Raw genomic sequence first — 19,951 nt, 5'->3', positions numbered from 1 at the left:
TGGCCTACTCAATGAGAGCCTCGAACGTGAATATATCATTGTTACATACCTAATGCTAATCCTTGATATTAGTGGCCTATTCAAGCAAGGTTAGGGAAGCCCCGTGATTAGAAGAAAGCAAGCCAATATGGGCAGCTAAGGTTATTATTTGGGTTATTGTTGTCATAACCTCACTATTGGTAAGAGTTCAACCAGCATAAATCGGCATGCTTGCATGGATTTGTGGGAGTCAGACCTTAGCCTCTGGCTCGGGGGTGGTTCAAAGCATAGAACCTATAGTTGGGAGGTGAGCTAACTTGCACCCCTCTTAGGGACTCTGCCGATGAGACCGACGCCTATCTCCTGTGAACGCTATAGAAGGTGGTCTCAGGGTACAGAGATATTTGAAGCGTTTATCTTCTGTTCTTGGCCCCCTTCGGCTACAGTGGTATCAAAGCATAAGCTTCCTCGGAAGCACAGGCTCCTTTCCAACAATGAGGACAAGAAAAGATCAAATGTTGGGTAGGAGGGCAGCTTAGCCTGCACACACACACACACAACCTCAAGCACAGAGAAACGCGAGAGTGCTGGAAAAGATGTACTCTATGAAAATCAAATGAAAGTACAAGTGAGTACTAAAAAGCCTAGGGCTAAGTGCCCAACACACAGAAGTGTGTTCACACGGGAAAAAAACATGCGTCCAATCATAGGGAAAAAATGCCCGTGAGTAAGCTGGGTTCACACCTGAACTAGCCGCGAGTGGACATGACCAACAAACCCCCCTCAAGTGAACGGTGTGAACGGGTAGCAAGGTGATAAAGCTGTGAATGCTGCCCTGCACTATGCTCCACAGTAAGAGTGATCAAGAAAGATCACGATGGCAAAGATGAACCGCAGTGCCAATGGGAAAAGCAAGCACTATATGACGGGGAAAAGGAGAATCCCCAATGTCATAATGCTAATGCTAGAGCACAGTATTACATAAATGCATCACCTGAAATGCATGCCAAAGATAATGTGGACATCAACTGCATCAAATCAAGAGGCATTGCATAATACCCCCCTGAAGGCAAGCATCGAAATGCCAAGCTGAACTGCATGTAATCCACCTCAATGACAACAAGAGAGCAAAGCATAGCTCTGCAACTGCACCAGTGATAAGCATAAGAAGAGGTAGCAAATATACGCATGTGTAAAGGCAACAGGATCCAGAAGTCATGCCTGTGAGACATGCAATGTAAGCTGCAAGATAGAAACTCATCAATGGAGGATCCGATGAAGAAAAATCAGCAATGGTAGGGCTGATAAAAATAAAAATTCAACAATGGGAAAAGCTGAAAATCGGGAGAAAAAGTGGGGGCACGGGGCGGGCATCAGCCAATGCTATGCGAGAATGGGTAAACTCTCAGCGATGCCATGATCAGTGGCATGTATGGCAAGTGTAAAGATGCATAATCCCACAATGAATAATATACATGTGACATGTCAAAACCATGAGGGCAAGCCAACACTGGCCAAGTGTGTAAAAGGCACTCCCAGTAAACATCACATGTGAGAAAGTGACAATGTCAACACTCTAGAAACAATCCCGCTGCAAGGGAAATAAGAATAAAAGGCATCTCCAATAGACATCACATAAGAGAAAGTGTCTAGCATAGACAAGCATAAGTGACCATGAGGCATCACCAACTGCATGTGGGCAAGTAAAATCCCCCCCCCCCCCTCTCTGAAATGCATCTGCCAGACAATGCATACCAAGAAGTACTGACTATAGAGCATAGTCATCAAAAGCAACGTCATCAGAAGACATCTCTGCACGTGATGAAGATGTAATGGTCAAGGCTGATACATGTGTAGCCGAACTCGCCTGATCTGCACCTGTGGAAGAAGATGCCAGCTTCTTCTTTTTTTCACTCTCAATACGCTTCCTGCATACCTCTATGGTGTGCCCTGTTTTCCTACAATAATTACAGCGCTTTTTCTTTTCAAGCTTGTCCTCTGTCTTGGGAGGATCCGATGGACTAGGTTTAGGCCCAGATCGATTCCCACGAAAGGGAGCAGCCATTGCTGACTCAGCAGACATCATGTTGTTCCTGTTGAAACAGGATTACTCTTCACTAAGCAAGAGAGTCACAAGGTTGTCAAAAGTGACCGCATTAGGTGCATTACCAGCCAACAACCGCAAAGTGGTGCCAAATGTCTAATAAGAGTTTGGTAAATTACGCAAAACTGTTTGAACAAGATAGCCATCTGTCAAGACCTCATCAATGTTAATGAGCTGCTCTCGTAGGTCTTTCACATACGTAAGGTATTGATCGATACAGTCACCTTCAAGCATGCGGTCAATCTCAAGCTTGCCCCAAAGGTAAGCTGCACGAGCCTCATTGCGACCTGAATACAACGCCGCCAAGGCCCACCAGTAGCAACATACTTGGGACGCTAGGGATGCTTAGGCCCATGCGTTGATTGCTCTCTCGTGCCAGAGGCATATCATTCCGCACATTCGTTCCTGCACCACTGCAAAGGGTGCTTGGGATATAGGAGGAGAACGAGGAGGTGGACCTGCAGGAGGGGGAGCAAGAATCACTTCACCTTCCGCTGGAGCAGGTGCTAGAGGACGCTTCTCAGTGCCATCCATATATACCCATACATTCTTGGCAACCAATACATGACGCATCATATAAGCCCACATAGGGTAGTTATCCCCATTGAGCTTTTCCTCTTGAAATAGCATGCCAAAGAAGTCATTATTACTATTGGCCATGACAACACAACAAATCTGTCACAAGTCACTACAAGTAGGCAATGCCCAGCAAAACCGTAAGAATGTGGGAGATAAATAGCAGGATAATCGATGGACTGAAAGGAAACTCCTTCACCACAAGAAATACATATGCATGTCCCAAATTTGCAAGTGTATTGCACGATGATGCAAATCTGTCAAAGTGCCCACAATGGCATACATATACTACAACAAACCACAAATGTATACACGTGCCGTGAAAAACACAATCAGCTAACACCTGTACGAGCTACAAGTGCTCAAATCTGGTAAAATCAAAGGTAAATTGGTCGAATGTTGCAAAATGGCCCAAAAAATTGGGAGAAATGTCCCAATGCCAAGTAAATGTGCTTGTAACACCCAAAATGCCTGCAAATGTCTATAATAGACCTGCAAATAGTGCTAATTTTTGCAAAATCCCCAAATTTCTAGTGCAATTACGCACCAAATCTGCTGAAATCAATGCCAATGTGTACCAATGTTGCAATTGCAGGCTCAATGGTGAAAAGCCCCAAATTGCAACAAACAAAACGTGCAATTTCAGGTCAGAAACTGCCAAATCCCACAAACCTATAAATCTGTAAACCTGTGGGCTGATATTTTTGAAAATTTTCAAATGCCCCAAATTTTATAGTGTGCAAGTGGGCGGACATCTTTACACCGTCAGTGCTTGCCAAATACGGTCGGGCAGTACGGGTCAGGCAGAAGGTGTAGACTGGGCGGCACAAGAGAGTGGCAGCGCTATGCAGATCTGTAGGGCCGCGCAGGACGTCAGAGCTGGTACAATCGGTACACAGGTTCAGTTGGCAACTCACAAGGTCAAGAATGCGACAGCAGTCGTGCGTGACACATGGAAGCAACAACGCAAGACAGCAAGTCGACGCAGACTCACCAAGTATAGTCGGGCGGCCGCAAAGCATGTCCAGTCGGGCAGAACATGTCGGCACACAGCAGTTCCGGCAATAGGTACAGTCGACGGGCTTCAAAGGGGCGGCACACAACAGTTCAAGCAGCAGGTAGAGTCAACTCAGATTCATCGACAGGCTTCAAAGGCAGGCGACATGCAGAACAATTCGACAGCTGCAAGGGGAGTTGTGCTCATCTGTGTGCAATAGGCCAAAGCGTAATCCTAACCCTAACCCTAACCAAGCTCTAATACCAATGTTGGGTAGGAGGGCAGCTAGCCTGCACACACACACACACACACACACAACCTCAAGCAACGTTTCATAAACGTTTCTTTCAAATCCCAGACGTTTCAAAAACGTTTCATACAAAACAGGGGGGTTACAGGTCCCAAATTTTATATACAAGTTTATAATATGTAAAAAATATGTTGCCTTCCCTGCAAAACAATGTTAAACATGTATCATTTACACATTAAAACATGTTTTCAAGTTAAAACTAAAGAATCTGGGTAAAAAACCTTAAATCAAACAGTTCCCAGGTGGACACGAATGAAACGTTTCATTCGTATGAAACATTTACAAAACGTTTCATTTCATTCAAACTATATGAAACGCGATTCATTGCAACTATGTATACAGCTCTATGGCTTCCTTTACAGGCATGGAGTATGTTTTTGGCTCCCTTTATTTAGGATGCAATGACTGATGGAAGTCATGGATATCTCATGGATCAAGGACTTTTCTTGGGATTTCTATTGACGGCCAAAATGCCTATAAAACTATTGGCGGCCGAAATGCCTGTAAAACTATATACACAGAAATCTTCATGGAGCACCAAGATGTCTATGCATGTGACTCATTCTTATCTTTAAGTTTCACACTTGAGCCCACCTCTCCTTCATTCAAGTCTCCCGTCAAAATACTACCACGGAGTGCACGTGGTAGAGTGCACGTGAGTCCACCTCTCCTCCAAGGTGTGTGGTCAAGGTACCAACACGGAGTGCACGTAGTAGAGTGAACTTGAGCCCACCTCTCCTAAGTGTGAGCCCACCTCTCCTTCCAAGTCTCTCGTCAAAATACGTGGTAGAGTGTGGTCAGGGTATCAACATGGAGTGCACGTAGTAGAGTAAACTTGAGCCCACCTCTCCTCCTAAGTGTATGTTCTAAATATTGACATGAAGAGCATGTGGTAAAGTGGACATGACGCCTCCTTGGTAGGGGACTTATGTCTACGCCAAGGGTCATGTGATCTAGCATCTCGTTGGCAGGGAACCGTGTCTACGCCAATTGTGGATGGATTCACTCATGGAAGAGTGGTAACCCTGGTGAGTATTATCAACACTCATGGACGAGTGCTAACCCGGGTTAGTGAAACTTCATGGAAGGGAAAAGCCTGGCGAGAAGCACTCATGGAAGGGTCGTTGCCTTGGTGAGTGAAGTCTCATGGAAGGGAAAACCCTGGCAAGCATGTTTGACTTCATGGAAGAGCCGTTGCCCTGGTGAAGTGGAATGCAAGTACCTTTGACGGTTATGCGCAACATGTTAGGCTTGGGCATCCGTATGGATCATAGAGGTGGTGCCCTTATGCACTCCAATGGAATGGCAAGATGTTTTGTGGCTATGTATTCTACTTATTTTCTTTTTGCAGGTACTCACAGCTACTCATGGATTTATACATGTTTGGGACACAATTGGCTCTTGTGCCTGTGTCTGACTCTTGATATGGCCGGTGGACTTGGCCACAATTTGTTTCTCGATACAATGGGCTCTTGTGCCCGTATCTGACTTCAGATTGTGGATGTGGACTTATTGAGTTTTCGACTTGAGCCCATATCTTCCTCTGTAGTACCGGATGAATATCCAACTGGGACTGTAACTGGTAAAGTCACCCACTTCGTGGAAGTTGGCACACGGTTATGGATCTATGGAGACTTGCCTAGTCTTGCCCATTTATTTGGGACATGATTATCTCTTGAATATATGGATTGAAGCTTAAAGTTGCGGACAACTTTTGCAAAACTGGCGAGGATGTCACCAGCATGGACATTTCCCAATATGAAAGGTGCTTGTCGGTTACTACAAAAAAATTCAGGTGGAAGTATTCTTTTGTATGGCTATGGTTGGATACTTCAGATTGGCACTACATATGCTACACTAGACGAGTGTCGTGGTCGTACTAAGCTTATACAGTTGCGGACAACTACTTATAAGGCAGAGGGGATGTCACCATTTGGTCCCTTCACCAGCCTTGATCAGTGTTTTGGGGCAAGCCCACGATCAAAATGGAACCAAGGTGAGAACGGGGATTTTCCATAGAAGGAAGCTGAAGCATTCACAAGCAAGGAAGGATTGGCCTAAAAGATGGCCATAAAGCATGAGTAACATGGATTTTAATCATTCATGTGACTTATATGGTTTATAAGTCAATGTGTTCAGACAATATTTAAGTTTGGCCGGACATTTGATTGTTTGGGCATAGATCCCTAGATAAAAGGAGGCACCTAGATACAAGCTTGGGCAACAAGTTGGGAAAAGCAAAAAGAGGGATAATCTTGGCAGCCAAGGCCACTTTTGGCAAAAAGGGAAAAGCACAGCTAAAAAGAGGGAGCTGGTCGACTCTATTAAAAGGAGGAAGGGCTGTCCGAGCATGCGCATGAGAGCACTGGCGGGCTGGCATCTAAATCCCTCTCTTCTACACTGGCCATACAGGTCTGTTTAGAGTCCTCTTCACCCGGTTCTGGACAGCCCAACAGCTTGGTAAATCTCTCTCTTTCAAGGGGAGCCGGCACCTGCTTTGCTGTTTTTCTTGTCTGCTGGCCGCCTCCAAGCTGGTCTTACAGCTGGCCAACAGCAGCACCTTTACGCTCTCTTATGCCCTGCTTTGGAGCTGGTCGCCTACAGGCTGACCAACAGCCGTGTACTGCTGCTAACCACCTCCAAGCTGGCCGCCTGCTGGCTGTACAGACAGCCATACAGCCTCCACACGTGTGACAGCGACGGGTTCTCACTCTCTCATTCTCACTTCTGGCCGCCTTCAAGGTGGTGGTTGCAGCCCTAAAGTATCTATCTTCAGCTGGTCACCTACAGGATTGTTTGGGACAGATGTTGAAAATAGTTTTGGGACTGTTTTGGGCCTGATTTGAAGCCTGTCTTGGGACTGTTTTGGGACTGTTTTGCGGGACAGATTTGTCTTGACTCTGAGGAAGAGAATTCTGTGAAAGTCTCTTGTATGCTTTGGAGGAAAGCAGCTCAGTAAACTATGGAAAATCTGGTGTTTTCTGCACCCTCACCTTGGATTTCTTGTAAAGCTTCTACATAATAAAGAAGTTCCTAGGGGGGGCCAGCCGTTTTGGCTCAATGTGCTGTCTTTATATTTTGTGGCTTCCTGTTGTGTTATACTCTGTTTGCATATTTGAAATGTTAATCTTCTCCTCCATGTCCCCGTTCGGTTACAACAGCCCCATACACCTCTACATCATTCCAAACGGTGAATCACGGTGCAGACAAGCACTACTCCATGTGCGGGACATGCGCACTCGACCAAGACCACGTATGGGACTTATACACCTAACCCTCGACGCTTAGGGTAGAACCCTCGCTAACCCGTCTCCCGGACTAGGGTTCACAAGGGAGCAGTTACCACTCCGGGTCCTGCACCGGCTGTACAAATATGTCCATGTGGCATGCAAGTGCGGGATGCACGTGACATCCCCTTCTGCTTAACTTGACAAAAGCGGCAAAGCCACAAAGTACTCAACAATCATGCCACATAATCTTCGAAGAAGTTCTTGTCAAGCCACACCACTTCATGTGTCCCTCAGTCCTAAAACTTCGTGCGGAACTATCTTTCTCTTTGGCCAGATCCATGCTGGAAACAATGTAAGAGGATCTGTTCCGAGACCATAACTTCAACTTCGTCCACTATGTCTGGTTCCTATTCATCGTGGACAACAGAGAGAGGAGGTCCTTTATAAGGCTTCAACCAACTGACAGAACACATCATGCATTGTCTAACTGGTAAACTCGGCATCCCAAATCACCAGGTGGTTCTGTTCCACAGAAGAGCTGGTATGATGAGGAGTGTCGTGAGACCCATGCCCGCTTGCAATGGGAGATTTCTCTAGGCTCCACCACTTACTAGCAGGCACGAGCAATCTTTTGACATCTCACACGGAGGAATAAGCAAGCCTGTTGAGCCAATCTTAAGTAAGAGTTGTACCAGTTATTTTTGGGATAGGACTGCAAGGAGGCCCAGAGGATCTTTAAGATCTCGCCTACCGACCCCGATCACCTCACCCAATGCCTATGCCACCTCCCTTTACCACGTCCCTAGACAGCCACCCGTCCCTCACCCAGCTAAGCCTCTTCCCCCCCGTTCCTCCTTCCACTTGAGCATCGTGAGAGATGCTATTGACAAGATGCAAAATGGGAGAGCACAGGATCATGATGGGCTGCTTGCCGAGCACTTCTTCCATGCGAGGAATGTGTTGGCTACACTTTTGGTTCATATGTTTAAGAGGGCCCTATGTGAAGGTTTCCCCGCGAGGTGGTCTTCTAATACCATTGTGCCCTTCCTGAGGCAAGTGACCCCATGGTGTCACCATTTGGCCACCCAATTGGTCCACCCATGCTTTCTCATTATGTATTTACATTGGACTGGTGTCCATGGAAGTTGTATCACAGTTGCAAAGAAACATATTTCGTACCAATTTGAAACATACAAAACGTTTCGTGTTGTACGAAACGCGTTTTTTAATCAGCCCGAATATTATAATACCCTTCAACCCATCACATCGTTTCGTACCTGGTTTTCCGTGCATGTTTCCCAATGGAGGCCGCCTGTACGTTTTCATCGTCTTGTGTACCAGCTCGCCAACAAATCAGTGCCCGTGTCAACCCTTGTGCTCCTCGGTATCCTTGGGCCTTGTGGTGGTCTTTTCAAGGATTAATGTTTTGTTTTGCTTTATGTATGTTTTCTTTGCACAACTCACAAAGCAGCACGTTTTGTTCTCTTCCATGAATATTTATTGCATATCTTCCTCCCCTTGCTCTATTGAGGTCTAAGGCTACCTGCCTTGGGTAATATGGGGTGAATTTGGAGTATTTTTACAATTGCCAAGATGACAGTGAAATCCATAAAATGAGATTACTTTATGTTATGTGTCGCACTTGCAGGGCCAACAATCTACATTTATCCCCGCCTTGTAGGATGCCTCGAATATGTGATTCTCTTAGAAACAATGTCACCTTCGAGTCTAGATATGGTGGCTCAGGCTCTGGAAAGTGGAAATGCAACTTTTGTGCAGATAAGCACCATGGCAGTGTCACCAGGCTAAAGGCACATTTGTCACAAACAAAGGGTTTTGGCATTGGGCCATGTAAGCATGTGCCACAAGAAATCTATGATAGCCTAAAGGCTTGAAAGGCCATGCAGCTAGGTATCCCCCTCGAGGATATCCCCAATTTGAGAGAGCCTGAAGTACGTCAAAGTGTCTCCAAGAGGACTCGCACTATTGGAGAGGAAGATACCAATGGTGATGTTGCAGGTGGTGTTGCAAGTGGTTCTAGCTCGGCACCTTGAGTCAAAAGAACCAGTCTTCCAATGTTCAAGAAAGGACATGTGCAGGCAGGGATGCAGAAGGTTGCCATGAAAGAGGCAACGAGAGAGTTGATGAAGTTGTTTATTCAGTGTGGATTGTGCTTCCACATTGTCAGGACTCCTCGATGGAAGAAGGCAATGAGAGCTATCTCCCGCATTGGGTGTGAGAGGGATGGCCCCTTCTATTAAACATTGCGCACTACTAAGATTCTCAAGGAGCAACTCGATGTAGAGATGGAAGAAGGCAATGAGAGCTATCTCCCGCATTGGGTGTGAGAGGGATGGCCCCTTCTATGAAACATTGCGCACTACTAAGATTCTCAAGGAGCAACTGGATGTAGAGATCGAGATGGAGCCACTCACGGCCACTTGGGCAAAGTATGGTTGTACTTTGCTTTGTGATGGGTGGACAGATGTGCAGAAGAGAAATGTGCACAACATTCTTGTGTCCTCCTGCAGAGGCACAATATTCATTCGTGCCATAGATGCATTGGTGGCAGGGACAGTGGTTACAGGGGAGTTCATTATGTCCCACATGCGCCAAGCAATCAATGAAAGTGGCCCTGATAATATTGTGCAGGTGATCACGGACAATGGGTCCAATTGTGCATCCATGCGAAGGAGTTCCCCAAGATTGTGTGGACACCTTGTGCAACACACGAGGATGTGGAGAACCTTGATTAGGTGAGCCATATATTTTTAGCTGCATCCAACATGGTGAACTTTGTCACAAAGAGGCCAAAGGTTTTGAGCATGTACAAGGCCAATAGTAATCTTGAGCTTCTAAAGCCCTCCAAAACTCGCTTTACATATATGTTTATTGTGGTGGAGAGACTAGTGAGAGTGCGACATGGCTTATTGCGCACTGTTGTGTGTATGCGAGAATAGTCTTCCTGTGGAAAAGTAAAGACTTGGGCTATCGGGGATACGTCCTCTACAGAGTAGGGGTCAATCGTGGTCAATAGGCAAATTAGCCATTCTAATTCCTCAACATTTCCCTCGCTGGCTAGTACATCAATATGACCCAATTCGGTTTTAATTACAGGATAGCACCTGTGAAATATCTGAGAAAGGTACAGATGATACCTCTTACCAAAGGTGGGAGTGGATGAAGTGTGTGTGATGCTCGTGCATCTGCCATATCTGCAAACACAGATATAGCATCAGTAGGTTCATGAAGACAGGTCAATCTTGTTTCTAATTGTGTGCGGCGGATAACTCTCCTCTTAATGTGCTCTTGCTCTTTTTACTATTCTTTTCTTTTCTTTTCTTTTCTTTTTTGTGTATGAAGCTATATATATATACATTCCCTCGAATTTGGAAGTTAAATGGTCAAGGGAGAAGGTTAGGGAGAAAGCAATAGAATGTCGAACGTGAGTACATGCTCCCCCCTTCCTTGGGAAGATCCTTTTTTTTGCAATGATGTTGTAGCTCCTTGGAACCAATTTGTCCAATGGGTTATAGGTGGTGATGTGGGCAAATAGCTTTTTATGACCCTTATGGCCACATCAAGTTGCAGAGATGGTAGTGTACGCTCCCATGAATGAACGGAGGATATGGCTTCCGACGATACATTTACAAGGGGAGACGTAGACTCATTTTTTTCTTGGTGGATATTGACAAGGGTAGATGTAGAGCGTGCAGAAACTTCTATATCAACCTGTGAATGGCATGAGGAGCTAGAAGCCTCCTGTGACTCCCCCCTTCCTGAGCTAGGTGGTATCGCTTGATATCGTTTGGGAATCCAAACTAGCTCTGGAAGAAGTGGTGTGGAGTACTCTGTTACCTTTCCCTTACCACGGTCTTGAATTGTCGTTGGGGTGGCAACATTTGGCTTACAAGATTTTACATGCGATGCAGAGGAATTCAGCTTATGTTTAGGGACCCAAATCTGGTCATTCCCTTCGTAGTACCCTTGGGCTGCTAATAATATTTTAGGAATCCAACGTGATGTTACCTTGCCTTTTCTAGGGCACTTTCCTACTACAAGGCTTCTTGTCTGAACGAGATTGAGCAGTAGAGGTAGCCGTTAACGAAGCTTTTGGGACCCATTTGTATGTACTCTTCGGTAAAGTAAGCGGAGCCTTGGGGACCACACTGCCTGTCTCCACTCTTGGCGTTGAAGCGTTAGAGGAGTGGTGAACAATCAAAGATGGTGTAGCCACTTGACTTTGTGATTTTTCCTTATCTAGCGTTTTGTCCAAAGTTGATGACTTAGGTGCGGGACCCTGAGTGGATGGATGTTAGCCACCAAGTGCAGTATTGATTGGGCAACCAGGCGAGTTACAACGCAAGAACCAACTCTCTCTCTCCATGGTACCAGCAGGCATAACCAAAAAGCTTTGACCCCTTGTGATAGGCAACAGGAGTGCAGAATTCCCGAGACAGTAGTTTTCTTCTTATTGATACCCTTAACTTGGATGGTACTCTTGGATAAGGGTGGTTTTCCAAGTTGACACCACACTCCATATGACAGCAAATTGTGTTGAGCTCCCGTATCCAATAATGCATTATATAGCACCTTCCCGTAAGGACTCTGTAGCTCAATTGGGTATCGTAGAGGCGAGTCAGATTCTAGTGAATCCTCCTCGGCCTCCTCGAAAAATGCTTTGCGTAGTCCCTAAGTTGGCCTCTCGTTGGCGCCTAACACGCTGCTGACGTTCTTTAGCTTCAACTCTCGCTTGTATCTTCTTAAGCTCAACCTGTTCTTTAGCTGCCTTCTTCTGATGGATTGCATGTAATTCCTCTTGGCTTAGGGGATCATAGTATCTTTTGAATTTACTCCCATTGAGGAATCCAACGGTTTCAACTCCGTCGAGAGTCTCCACTCGGATGGTACCTTGCGGAGTAATTTCACATACTCTGTACGGTCCCTTACCAGCATATTTTAGCTTCTTCTTTTCGTTACGCACTCCATACATCAAGACTTTATCCCCAACTTTGATGTCCTTGTTTTTTAGGTGGCGATCAAACCATTTCTTCCTTCTATCCTTCTCTACAAGGGCATTGTACACCGCCAATTGTCTTTCTTCGTCTATCCGCTCAAGGATATACAAACGCTCTACTAAGGGATTACCATCCCAGCCTTCTTGAGTAGCAACACGAAGACTAGGAATGACAAATTCCCACGGCATGACTGCTTCTTGGCCATATACCATCTTGAATGGTGTGCAATTAATAGCCACTTTGTACGTAGTACGATAGGCCCATAAAGTTGACGTAAGCTTTAGATCCCAATCCGTGCGATGAGCCTCAACTGTCTTTGTCAGAATAGAGATTAAGGTTAATCACTTCATTTATAAAATGCGTACCATTGTCGCTCACAAGTTCAAAAGAACAACTGAAGCGTGTGATTATATTTTCAAAGAGGAACTTGGGTGTTGTCCTCACATCTGCCTTACGTGTCGCTTTCGCTTCAACCCATTTGGTCACATAGTCAGTGGCCACAATAATATAGCGAGATTGTGTGTTATGGGCCGCTGGGCTAATTGGACCTACAAAGTCTAAATTCCACTTTTCAGACGGTTGGTTTACTTTAATTGGATGTAGGGGCATCTGATCTTTCCGCTGGGGTTTCTTGTAGCGTTGTAGATACTCATCCTCTCGAGCACAACGCCTAAGAACATCATCCTTTCCTCTTTTATAAAGAGTCTCGACCATTAGACAATAGGGTCACTCCTTGATCAGCTTTCAAGCTAGATCTTTACGAAGCTCTTTGGGTGGAAAACCGTTAACCAAGAAGTTAACAATCTTCTCACTCCATTCAGGCATTGTCTCCACCATGAACAAGGAAGTGTCAGGTACGTCATCATCAACTCCCGTAGGAGCTTCACCATTAGGTATGCGAGACAAATGATCAGCCATGACATGTTTTTTGCCAGGTCTCACAATAACAGTGAAATCAAACTCAAGAAGAATCAACAACCATCATGTGATTCTTCCTGTGGAGCATGGTTTGTTTACCAGATACAACAATGCTTGATGATCCACATAGAAAACAAACTTGGTGGCAAGAAGGTAATAACGAAATTTCTTTACTGCATATATCATTACCAACCCTTCTCGCTCCGTAGTGGTGTAGTTCATTTCAGCATCGTTCAACTGGCGACTGGCAAAGCTAATGCGGTAGTCTAGTTTATGTTCTCCAGGTTGAGTTAGTACACACCCAATAACGAAGTTTGATGCATCAATATGCACATGGAAGATTAAATCTCAGTTAAGCATTTCCAAGATTGGAGCACTCGCAAAGGCCTTCTTTAATAACTCATATGCACGGTCACAATCTTCGGTCCAAATAAACTCGATGAGAAGCTTGTACAATGATCGAGCTATCTCAGCGAAGAATAAAATAAACCTTCGATAATAACCAACATGGCCCATAAAGCGCTGGACTCCCTTATAGTTGGTGGGTGGGAGCAATTCCAAAATGACCTTGATTTTACTTTCGTCGGTGGAAATCCCATTTTTGGACACTATATGCCCTAGAATAAAATCCAAAATTGGCATTTGAAAGTATTCAATGAGATGCAATATAATCTACACCTTTCAAATACTTTTCGTAAAACATCAAGTGCTCATCCCAAGAGGAATGAACACAAAGATCATCTAAGAAGGCTTCACAAAAGTCCCTTAGATATTCCTTAAAGGCTGTGTTTATCAATCGTTGGAATGTTGCAGATGCATTGGTTAAGCCGAAGGCCATGACACGAAAGGCAAACACTCCAAACTCCGTTATAAAAGCTGTTTTAGCTTGGTCCTCTACTGTAATTGTGATCTGATTATAACCAGAGTACCCGTCTAAAAAGCTATAAGCCTCCTTGCCTGCAACTCTTTCAAGCACATGTTCCGAATACGACAAGGGAAAATGATCTCTTTTGGTGGCTGCATTAACCTTTTTGAGATCAACGCACACTCTGAGTTTCCCATTATTCTTTGGTACAATGACTATCGGAGAGACCCATTCTGAGTGCTCAATAGGATATATGAATCCACGTTTTATAAGCTTTTCAATTTCCTCTTGTACAATCTTTGCATACTTGGTAGGAACGTTGCTGGACTCGTTTAGCAGTGCTATTCATTGAAATTGTGTGTTGCACCACAAAGGGTGGAACACTCTTCATATCATGGTATGTCCAAGCAAATATGTCCTTGAATTCTTTAAGAGGCATCTTAAGTGTAGCTTCTTCCGTCTTGGTGAGGTCTTGGGCAATAAAAACTGGTTTAGACTCCTCACGTGGATCTGCTAGTTCTATCTCCTTGGCTTTTGTGTAGACGACTTTACGTTCCCCCGTGGTAAAAGATTTGAAATGCTCGGGTGCGCGATGTAAGTCTACCGGTTCTTGTTGTGCCATGTTTTTTTCTTTAAATTCCGCTTCCTTTTGTTGCTGAGCTAACTCTCGGTTTTGACGCCTTCTCGCAGTACGACTTAGTTTCGGCTTCTCTTTGATTTCTAATTGGGCGATGTCATGAGGTTGCGAACTACACCACATGACACTTTGGAAGTATTCTCCCCAATTATCCACTAACTTCCGATGAGCGTCATATGCTCCTACATAACGAAGCCATTCTGCAGTGGATCTCTCTTTGTTTATTCTAGCTCGTACATTAGCTCGATAGCATTGTCGCTTATGTCTCATCTTCTTCTTACCTAGTTTCTGATTTTTGTTTATATCAGATTCAGACTCACTTGATTGATCTTCACTTGTGTCCCCCTCACTCTCGGATGAACTGCAAGAGGTTACTGTCCTAGGCCTTGAGCACGTGGCTTCCACACTTGGGTGAATATTCAATTCATACCCCCTATCAGGCTCAGAGTCAGTTTCTTCTTGAGATTCAGACTCGGAGTCGCATTGATCAGAGTCTTCGCTACTTTCAGTGTCAAGGGAGTTTGCCACTTCCTTGCTAACAAAAGTCAAGTGCATAACACCTATCATGTTTACTGGCACTAATGGTGGCATATCTTGCCCCTCAAGTGTTACCCAACTTGTGCCTCTGTTTTCCCATGTGTCTATGGTTGCCGCTAGGTGTACCCAATCTACGTTATCTGACTCAGTCATGCTCGATAGGACATCCATATAAGGAAAATCTTCCCCATCATCGATCTCTTTTTTGCATGTATAGCAATACTTTAATGGGGCTGAGTGAATAGTGGTATCCAATCGATTATCAATAATAACCTTGCTTCCTAAAGGATGCGCGCGACCATTCTCAAGATCAACTCGAATGACAGAGTCCTGGAATCGTAAGTAGACATTAGACATGGTTTTTCGACCAGTCATGCTTCCCTCATGAAAGGAAGTCCTAAGATCATTTGATATGACATAGGATGCTTAGAGAAATCCATTACAATGAAGGTATGCCTTACCTTGTATCCCAGAACCTTGATCTTAAGGTCCCTTAGCATTCCAATAGGTTTAGCTATAGTTCCGTTTGCCATCTTAACCACTATGTTTGTGACTTCTAGGTGAGGTCTTCCCATAGATTCCCAGCAGTTTTTAGTCACAATGCTCACTCCACAAACACCATCAAGGATTCCCTTTAGAGTTAATCCCTTGGTAGTAATGGGGAGGGTTGCATTAGATTCGTCACCTTCAAAGTACTGTCCCAACTTGTTAACAGGTATTTCAACGACCGAGTCTTCATCTAGGTTGGACTGTAGATCCAAATGTTCCTCCACATCTTAAAGCGTATCGGGTCTATCCATATTTGCAAATTGTGGTAACCCCACCTTCAGTTCTCCATTGAGAAATGCCCGAAGAGCTAAGAATAGCTCAGGATCTCCGTATAACTTGGATATGATTGTGGTTCTGATTTCAAAGAACATGAAATCCATTAGTTTGGACACATTCAACGGTACTTTTTGAGATATCGGCCCTTGACTAGGGACTAGTGAAGATGGAATCACTTCCTCTTCGATGGAGTCAGGCATTCCCTCACTAAACATTCTTTCAAGCAAGAAGGGTGTCTACCCACTTCCCGATGTCCTATCCTCACTTTCTTCCCGAATGATACTAGGTATAGCTAACGGTTTATGGCTCCTGTGAGGCTAAACTTGTGTAGGAAACACTGTGTCTGGGATCTTCATTTTTCTAGGTTCTGGCTTCAGTTCTCTTTGTGTTTCTTCCACCAAACCCCTTAAGTGTTGCACTTGTTAAATCTCCCCTAGTGGGTTTGGGTAAGTCCCAATCTTTTTCTTGAGGGTTTTTGGCCCACGTGGCTTGTCTTTGAGAGTCTCAGTCAATCTGGCTAGCCAAGAGAGCATTAGCTGACTTGGTTGTGGGGTAGGAGGAGTTTTCTTTTGTTTCCCCCGGTTTATGTCTTTGCTTGATTCTCCTTCGTTGCGCTCCTGAGTGGGTTCCTCCCTTAAAGTAGTGGCTTTGGTCTCCATGGTTCTATTGAATCAGAATCATCTTCAGGATCATTCATATACACAGGGTCGTCTCCTGTCCCTATATTAGTCTTTGAACTAGGTTTAGAGCTTGTGGCATTAAGCAATCTCTTCCGTCGCGTTTTCTTTTTCTTTGCTCGAGCAATTGATGCAGTATCCCTCTCTTCAAAAATGTAGTTTTGATTTTGAAGCACTGACCGTGTGACTACATTTGCGGGTACAACAGGTGTGGTTCCTAGTGCCTCATTGGTGACCTCAACCAAATTCAATGGCGTAATCTTGGGTGCACTTGGATTATGTGGACATTGAGCAATCAAATGATCTATGCCACAACAATTACATGTAAGTACCGGCATTCCCGACGTGCTCCCTTGATTTGGTTGCATTTGAGTAGCGATCTTCTGTAGCCTATTAGGGCACTCCGCTACACGATGCGCTCCACAACAATCGTAGCATTGAAGAGGTGGTCTCCTGGCAAAGGTATTAAGGTTTTGCCCTCTTGTGGCGAGAGCAACCGCTTGCTATACAAGCTTGACTTGCCCGAAATGATCCTCCATGTAATACTGGGAAGTCATTTCAAACGTATCAATCCCATATGGAACAGTGGGATCTATATCCTCTTCATAATCCCCACACGCACTATGTGACTCACAACCCATCTGGTTTATAGGGGTAACCCTCGGATGCGGAGGTTGTGGTCCTGGCACTAGCGGTGGTAACGGCACAGACTGGACTAAATTTGGGTTTCTTGGAACTATGTGTTGTGACAGTTGCTCGACCGGTGATGCAGGTATCAATGTGGGTACTTGAGGTGTGTTTGACCAGGCTAGTGGTGCCTGATTTGCTAACATACGCTTAAGTACTAGGCAATCCTTAGATTGATGGCCATACTTACCACATGTATTGCAAGTCCCATTGAATTTAACTCTAAACGTGGGACATTCACTCGTGCTATGTGGTCCTAAGCAAACCGAACACCATTGTTGCTCTGTTCTTGGGTACATATGGCTATTTTGAGGAGCTCGATTACCCCTAAAGTATTCTTGGAAAGCCTTAGTAAGGTCAGCTATAGACATTTCGGATATCTTGGGCTCCTTGGCAATAGGTTTTACAGTCATTGGCTCGTGCCCAGATACTTGCGAACTAACAGACTTTGTTTCCGAAGACACCTTTTTACCTGCAATCATCAAGTTGTCTTCTAACTGGATTGCATTGGCAGTGTGACTGCTTCCCACGTCGTAAGACCTCTAATGACTAGGCCATTGTATATGTCCTCGTGGCGCAATCCTCGGATGAATCTATCAAGAAGTTGGTTGTTATTGAAGCGCTCATCAGGAGTACAGCGAGAATTTAGAAGCTCTAGTCGACTAATAAAGTCTCTCACTGACTCTCCTTCCTCGCGTTCAGCTTTTTAGAGTTGAGATGCTACACCCCAAAGCACACCCTCACGTATGTATTCTTTCAAGAACAATCTCTTGAGAGTGGGATAGTGAGTACGCTCTTCAACCCTTAAAGTTCGATACAAATCTCCGGCTTTTCCATTCAAGGTTAAGCCTAAGGCTTTACACTTATGTAGCTCATTGTGCTCTTCCAAGGAATCACACACGTGTTCAAAAACTTCAATGTGCTTCCTAACATCTTCATTACCACTGAAGTTCTCAGTGAGCTTGGCAACTTGTACCACCTTGCTTCTAGGCTCTCTCTCAGGTATGCCACGCATGTTTTCCGCAATAGATCGTCCGATCGTTTGAGCAAGCGTTGCTAGATCACCTAAGTGAGCACGCATAGCTGGTGGAGGCACTTCTGGGATGGCCTGGTTGACAAGAGTTGGCATTGGTCTTGGTATGTATGCAGCTGACGCAGGATATGATATGTGACTAGGCATAGCTCCTCTTGGAGAAGGGTTCCGATAAGGCATTCGTGGAGCATACGCCATTGGCATAACAGGAGGCGTAGGAGCTACATGAGCATGAGTAACGATAGGTACATATGGTCGATATGCACTGGTACGCACTGTTCTAGGTACTGTACCACTAGGTAGCGGTGTTGTACTAACTACAGTGGTAACGGGTGCACTTTCTGTCATGCTCATCATCGGAGTAGGCATTGTGGATTCCCTAATGGAAAGTTGAGCCAAAGTTGGGAAGCTAAAGTTACTGCTCGTGGACTCAACCTGCATTGAGACTCCAGGCGAAACAACATACGAAGGATCTACGGGACTCACCGAGGGAGTCTCCAATTGCGACAGGGTTGGTTGTTTAGCCTCTCGTATCCAAAAATCTCATAGGGCCAGTTGAAACTAGGTTCACTCCCCTATTCTGCCTCTCGAATTGGATAATTCTATGGATAACTTCACATATCATTTGTTGTTGTTCATCTAGATTGGTGGCACTAGATGTAGATCGTATGACTTCTAACCAACCTACATGGTATGTGTAACCCGTGTATAGATCAGTCAGAGTCTCCGTGTGTAGGTCATATTCTCAATTTTCATTGAGAAATATCCCATCTAAACTTGGCGTGCCAAAAGGTTCTCTCGAAGTGGACGCAATGTCACTTCTTGTGGTTTGACTTCTAGGAGCCTCTACTTTAGGAAGAGCGTCAGAAGGTGGTAGCTCAGTAGGGTCTTCATTAAATGAAGTGGGTAGAATATCCACATGGACACTCTTTGGGAGGGCAGGGTCTACATGAGATGTGAATGGCGAATCTACTTCCCCACCTCCTTCATTTACTTCACTTGTCCTCGCAGGTTCAGAGCACGTAGCTCTACTAAAAGTCTCTATTAGACGACTAAACATGCTAGATCCAGGTTGTGGGACTCAAACTGGCACGTTTTGGCTTGCTTCCTCAGAGTTCTGGATAGGATGCCCTTCCATGACTTCAAAGTTAAAGGACAAGTCACTAGCCGCTATTCGTGAATCTTGGGTTGCACTTCCTTGGGTTCCAACTAAAGGCCAAGATGCTAACGTGGAGGGATGGTGTGAGCCTGCGTAAACTGAAACGCTTTCTAGTTGCTCAGACTCTAGCACCCGAGCAGAGCGTAGATGCATGTGACGTGGGTATCCTACGAGCGTTGGTAACTACCCTTGAAGCCCACACAAGTGGTTTCTCAGGTGTTTTGTACCCCGTTTTTACTTGTTTTTGTCTTGTTTTCAACCCGTTTTTATCCCCTTACTTATGGTCGAAACTGGACTAAGGCGTGTGATAGCTCAAGACGAGCGTATCGTTCAAGGGGTCCTAGCGTGCTTTACAGCACAGTGTTCGCCTATCCAGAGCTCCCATGGCCCTCAGAACAC

The 19,951-nt window shown here is 45.0% G+C and overlaps 1 protein-coding gene and 1 pseudogene across 3 annotated transcripts in view; both read right to left on the bottom strand.

The window, feature by feature from the left end:
* Positions 1 to 19,951, bottom strand: part of ABH1 (ARM repeat superfamily protein) — a 61,208-nt gene that overhangs the window by 21,153 nt on the left and 20,104 nt on the right. The gene's annotated exons all lie outside the window — the stretch shown is intronic.
* Positions 11,457 to 12,426, bottom strand: LOC147628105 (uncharacterized; annotated as a pseudogene).

The sequence above is a fragment of the Cibotium barometz genome, chromosome 19 (genome assembly GCF_041138505.1).
Source record: "Cibotium barometz isolate CiBa-2024 chromosome 19, ASM4113850v1, whole genome shotgun sequence".
Taxonomy (NCBI): domain Eukaryota; kingdom Viridiplantae; phylum Streptophyta; class Polypodiopsida; order Cyatheales; family Cibotiaceae; genus Cibotium; species Cibotium barometz.
This window is presented reverse-complemented; position numbering and strand designations above follow the sequence as displayed.